This window comes from Protopterus annectens, chromosome 9.part0, assembly GCF_019279795.1.
Source record: "Protopterus annectens isolate FY-2018-M chromosome 9.part0, PAN1.0, whole genome shotgun sequence".
Classification (NCBI taxonomy): Eukaryota; Metazoa; Chordata; order Ceratodontiformes; family Protopteridae; genus Protopterus; species Protopterus annectens.
In genome coordinates, this window is record NC_056743.1 from 1,731,669,747 (window position 1) to 1,731,676,731 (window position 6,985).

Consider the following 6,985-nt stretch of genomic DNA (forward strand, 5'->3'; position numbering starts at 1 on the left):
AAGCATGTGTCTGTAATTCCGTACTGGCTAAAACATTTCATTCCTCCATAGTGCCTTTCTTAGGCACAGAAGTCATATAACAGACATTCCAATATAGCAAATTTGAATTTGGATAATATCTCAGTAGCACTGTGGAATGCCAAGACACTAAACAACAAAATCTCCAAACTTTAGACCTTTCTGACTGTTCAAGACATCAACACTTGTGCAGTTGCAGAATCATGTTTGCATTGTTTAGGTAATGCTCCCGCTACTCCAGGACACAATGCCAATCATACATCAACATCCTAGATGCAGCAGTTTAACTGGAGATCCTCTGAACTGCCTGAAGGTGTGCATGGTATGGCACAGCATGAGTGCACATGTGTGTGTGTGTGAGAAATGTAACTGACATCCTATACAAGATTTTGTTTTACTGCATTGTATCATCTCCATGCTAATAAGGACTCAGTTTAAGTGAAAATGAGTGGATGAAGACATAAATAACGCAAGCAGCTGATTACATTTGTTGTAGTTGTACAAAATTACAGAATTATAAGGCTTTGTCCTTGAGGAACTGGCCTGCCTTTACAACTACAATAATGCCCTTACCTACACATCCAGAGATGGCCACAGCAGTGAAATTATCCTTTCCAGACTTTGACTGGAATCCTTGCTGACATGTGCATGTGTAACTTCCTTCTGTGTTGATACATACTGAAAAATCACCACAGATTGCTGTTGTAATGCACTCATCAACATCTGCATTTTGAAGAAAAAAAATCACTGTTTATAAAACATGAAAATACAAAATGAAAATGTTTCTCACCAAGACATCTTAAGTTATTATGTCAATACTTTACACAGAAAGAAAAAAAAAACTTTACCATACTTTTCAATCAACAAAAGGTGTTTACATGTACACCATTGAAACAGAACATTTTTTATCATGCCTAGTGATCCTTCCTCTCTATCTTTTCCCAAAAATGCTCTTGGTTATTGCACTACACATCCCCCATTGGAGGTCTCAGATTCTCCACTGAAATATAGCTTAATTGAAGGTCATTGGAGCTGGCATGGCCATGTTGAGTGAATATTTCCTCTTGATTTACATGTTCATAAGTGAATACAAGTCTAAATGATCTGAAGAACCATTTTAAGCCTAGCAAAGAACCTAAGGTCAGAATCAAACCCTACACTTTGTGTCTGTGAGGTAAAGACCTTAACCTCATTATGCTAAACCTATCCCTGCAGCAGCCTAGCATGCCTCAATAATAACTGAATGTTTTTTGTACATCTCACATATGGCTAATCTGCAATGCACGGTTTGGAGAGCATGCATGTCTCTGTGCATGTCTGGTACATACTGCCTACTGAGATACACAAACGCTTTCATGACATTAATGCAGAAAGTAAGACTGCATGCACACTCACACACAGCACAGACACCAAAGGAGGGTTGAGCCAATATCAATCATTTATTCAAACTCCCCTGGCAGCTCCTCCACTTTCCTGACTGCTATTTGAATCTAAGTATTTAGGTCATACTTTGGGCTTTATCTCTCTATCCTACAGAGGTATGACAAAAAGTAGAGTTGTGTGTGTAAATATATATATATATATATATATATATATATATATATATATATATATATATATATGTGTATATATATATATGTATATATATATATATATATATATATATATATATATATATATATATATATATATTTATTTATATATATTTATATATTTATATATATATATATATATATAAATATAGAGAGAAAAAGAGAGATACAACTTAATAGCAAAGGGGCTGTTTTCCTTTTTAAGCATTGCAGCAGTTATACACAAAGCATAAGACACTACATATCAAAAATCAGAGATGCTTGAACACTTTAACATTCATATAAAAAAGATACAAATATGAAAAACAAAAGAACTCGTACAATTATAAACTTATTATGTCCACACTGCATGTCCAAATGCTGTATGGCCAAAGGCAAAAATAGGAAGTCAATAAGTGAATGAAAAAATTAAACAAGAAATACAGGGAAAAATAGGCTGAAGTAATTCAAATCAATTAACTTGCTGCTTTTTCACAGCTGAATTTGAATAACCAAATGTTTATGCTGGGGGAAATGCTTTGCACCCTCATTTGATGGAAGGAAAATGTGTCCTCAAGATTCCAACAATTATATTTTCCAACCCCTAGGTCAAACAAATGTGAAAAAGGTTCACAAATTTAGAGTTGCACAAAAAAATATTTTGCATCTTTCCTTGAGGCTGTGTGACTTTAAACATAAAATGTATAAGGAACTCCTCATGGAATGTTGCTCTGACCTCATCAGGTACAGTATCTGAGTTACAAGTTGTTATGATGAGTCAACCCAACCTTATTTTCCACAGGAACAGGGTTTCATGAGAACTAATTCTTGTGATATATCTAATGTGGAATCAGAGTTTATTTTATGCCAAACTTTTTATCTCCACATTTTCTTTCCACACCCCAAAATGAAGGAGAAAGGATATGCCATACATTCGATGTCCATAGACAAGTCAGTCCAGAAAAACTCAAGTCACAAAGGAGAAGAAAGCCCAAAAAAAGACGAATGTATTAAGACTCCAAATTCCATAAAACACTAGACAATCCAATCAGCTTAATTAGAAACAGTGATACAAAATAACCAGCTAGCTCAAACACGCTTTTGCCAAAGCTTCTTCAGGTTATTTTAAATATTCATCATTCACAGAGAAGTAAATACACACAGAGAGAAAAATCACATACTGCTCAAGTGTCAAACCTTACTGGTTGGACTTCAGTAAGTGGATATACAATAAAAAGATAGAAAATTAAAACTTAACTGATAATATTAGATTACATAAATATCCAATACTGAGTAATATATTCATTGATTGGTCATAAATAAAGCCATTTTACAACTGCTGCTTACATTTTAGTGTAGGTTTTAACTGGATGATATAATCTTGGTCACATGTCAGTTTTTAGGGGTCTATATTATAACATCGAATGCTCAAACTTTTGAATGTTATAATATCGACCCATTTCAGTCGAACAATCATAACATCAAACACTCAGAACAGCGAGTTTTTTCCCAGGGAAAAAATTTGCTGTTCCAAAAAACATACACACACACAACACAAGCACTCTAAAACAACTGCAGTCCACAAACATACAATTAAAATCCTACATCTAACCCTACACTAAACTATACATACACTACTATCTGTCCAATTACCTTAACCCAAACCCTAACCCTCCTTAACTCTCATACATTCACCTCACCCGCACCCTAACCCTAACTCACTTAACCCACCCCCAACCCTACAGTCTGTCACTATCGCACACTCACCTCACCCGTGCCCTAACCCTAACTCACTTAACCCGCCCCTAACCCTAAAGTCTGTCACTACCGCACACTCACCTCACCCGTGCCCTAAGCCTAAAGTCCCTAACTACTGCACACTCACCTTACCCCAGTCTGTTCGCTCACTTACCTTAACCCAGTCAGTAACCATCGCACCACACTTACCTGAACCCAATCCGTAACCTCCATTTACTCACTTCACTAAAGCCAGTCTGTAACCATCGCACCACAGTGCTGTAAATAGCGAAGCCATGGAACGGACCACTGAAATTTTACCCTAAGTAAAATTTCGATGTTCTGAGGCTTCGCTCTTGTCAGCTTTCACTCTAAAGGGTTCGATATTATAACATTTGAAGTTTTACAACTTCGATGTTATTATATAGACATGCCCCGGGATTCATGAAGCTCATCGCGAGGACAACAGTAGGCTTGTGCCGATAGTGCGGCGTGAAGATGGCGCAGTAGCGCCAAATGCATATTAATGAAGGTGTGCTGCCGCCACATCCACGTGCACAGGAAAGGAGCGCAAGTGCATAGGGCGTGTTGAAGTGCCGCACGTAGGCGTGGAAATGCCAGCTGTCAATGTGCAACCTAAAATGCTTGCATATAACAAGTTGCAAGATGGTAAACACATCTGTCAGTGTCCGTGGATACTGAAACGCATGCAAAGCATGCAAGAAAGTTCCTGCGAACACAAAATGAAGAAGCAAACACAAATGCATGGTAGAGAATAACGGGTCCCTATCCCGTAAACAAATGACATGGAAGACCGTGTGGCCGTAGTCCAATGCAGTGTAGATAGCTATACCAAGTGGAAGTGAAGCGCATCATATGTTAGCGAGCTGCCAGCAGGTACGTCCAGCCCAATGGTGAGGGTCACCAGCTGACCCATAATGTGAGGGAGGGTACACAGCTGGGCAGATGTGTCCATAACAAAATACACGATAAATGTACATATCTAGTGACCGTAAACCCGAATCATATCCCACAAGGCATGTAATAGTCACATACAAAAGGTATGTCCGCATTTCACATACCAAATGTGATAGGAAATAGAATAAGCATGTAAACGAAACAGAAGGAGCATATAAACAGCTACAATAATAAGGAAACATGTAGGCTGAAAGGAACAGCATTATCCATACCGTCGACTGTAGGGATGTGTTGTCCAGTACAGTTGGATATGTGTATGGAATATATCCCATCCTGGACATACAAAAAGGTGGCATCCTACCAATGAGTAGAACAGTCTGCCAAAATCCAGAAATCGGCGGTACAAGCCGAACTTGTCAGGATGTGTCACAGTTTAATGGGTAGTACCCGGGTATACCAACCATGTAATGAAAGTTAAGTATGGGCATTTACTTATGTGCGTGAGGCATAGCATGTGGAAAGCAAACATGGCAGGGTAGTCCACACAACCATACAGGTACCCGACATATGTAGGGTATTCAATGTGTTACTCTGGCCGTGTCATGGGCCAACAACCAAAGCAGTGATGTATGGGGTGTGAGGAATCTGTGTGTGTGGGTGGATGGGTAATGGTACAATCCTCCAAGGCGATACTGTGTCGTATGCAGAATAGGTGAACCGGAGGCGTATGAGGGAGCAGTGGGTGAAGCTGAAAGAAACACAAACACATGTATAAACAGCTGCAATACAACCAGACAGGCCATACTGTAGAACACAAAACCACAAACATATGAATATTGAAATGTGCGATACAAATGTATAGACATGTCACCGGCACATACCCACAGATTGGTCCTGATGGAACTGGCCATAACAAATGCAACACACCTGGATGCATAATGGACTACCCAGCATCCCCTCCACATCACACAACCCACTCCTTTACCTGAACGTCCACCAAATCCAGCCATACTTGGTCTACTGGTTTGGTGCAGCCACAGCTACACATAGTGACCACTATGCATATGTAGTAGGTAGTGTCACCCTAGGCAATTGCAGGATTGCACACTATGTATCCCTTGCATGTAAAATCCACCAGCACATTTTCGTAAAGCCAGAAAAATGTTCGGTATTCGTCTTGTTTTGGACCGGTCCAATTTTTGGGATATCCCTCATGGAATACGTAACCTATGTAAACATTAGAATGGAAGACACGAAGTCCAGTCCTGTAGATATCTGGACACAAGTTGGAATGTGCATTAGAGGGGCACGACACTGTCCAGCCCTAAATGGTCATGCATAACCTACTACCCAGGATCAAACACCTGACCGTGACGCACGTGTCCCGACACGAATAAGCAGGAGAATATATTCCATACATCAGCATAGTGGCACATGGTATACGGGTGATGAAGGCACTGACGTAAGCAGGATACCCCTGATCCACTGTGTGAGGGACAATTAATGTGTGTGTAGGCGTGACCTGACCAACAAAGGTACAATGCCAAATGTCTTGTGACCGTAGGGAATAACTATGCACCATACTGCATGTAACAGTTGCCGAAAGCGGTCACGTCAGGACAGAATAAACGTAATTCATACAAGAAACATGCAAACAACAAAAGTGCCAAAGGTATAAGGCTTGCAGCTAGGAAACAAATGACTGTTCTAAATCCGCAGTGACCATGGCTATGTGTTGGGCAAAACAATCTGGTGTCCTCAGTAGGGTTCTCATCTGTCCTGCTTTGCGAGGGATAGTCCATCGTTGGACAGTTGTGTCCTGACAAAAGACATTGCAAATGGCAAATGTCCTGGGATTGTAGGACATAATCATGTCCCATATGTTATGTAATAGTAGCAGAAAATAATTATTGCAGTATCTACAATACCGAAATGCTACTGCTGCAACAATAAGCTTTAATGTAGGCAAATAAGTAAAGTTCTATCTGTTGTACTGACCGTGGGTATGTGTCAGCTTGTAAAACCTGGTGTGTTCCGAAAATGTCCCATCTTGGCCATTTGAAAAGGTGCCAACCCTAGTCACTGGAATACAGCACATCCATACATATGACAATGTCAACGATACCAATGGTCAGAGCATTCGCACAATAACTGGCCAGACCTTTAAAAACTCACAAAGCCAGTGCCCTTTGGGGGAAAGATGTTGAATGAGAATGACAACTTACAACAATGAAGAGTACTAGACGCATTTAACTGCAGACAATTAGTAGTATTACGAATCTGTCAACATGTTCCAAGTTAATAGTACTAGTATGGTAGAAGTGTCCGTGATTGTCCCTGAGTTGTCATAGCCTTGTCCCTGTCACTGTAGACATAAGTCCCCGAGTATCAGAGAGGTCCGTACACAAAAGTTGACCAACCAACTGTCCCAGCTGTCAACAAGACTATTGCATACCTGTAGTGATTTCATAACAGATGTCCAGAATAATATTCATTGTATGTATAAATGAATGAAATAGTCAAATGGGAAGGGAACCCCCCCCCCAACCTGCATTATGTAGTGGAACCACTCCCCGCCCTAAATTATGTAGCGCTGACCCAATAATGTGGTCAGAGGTGCCCAAACACCTGCGTCTGTAAACACAGGTAGAATGTTAAACTCTGGACTAACTCTGTCCATATGCTACGTCTGATCTTTGAACAGCGGCAGGGCAGTGCTAGTCACAAGTCGGCCGAGCCTA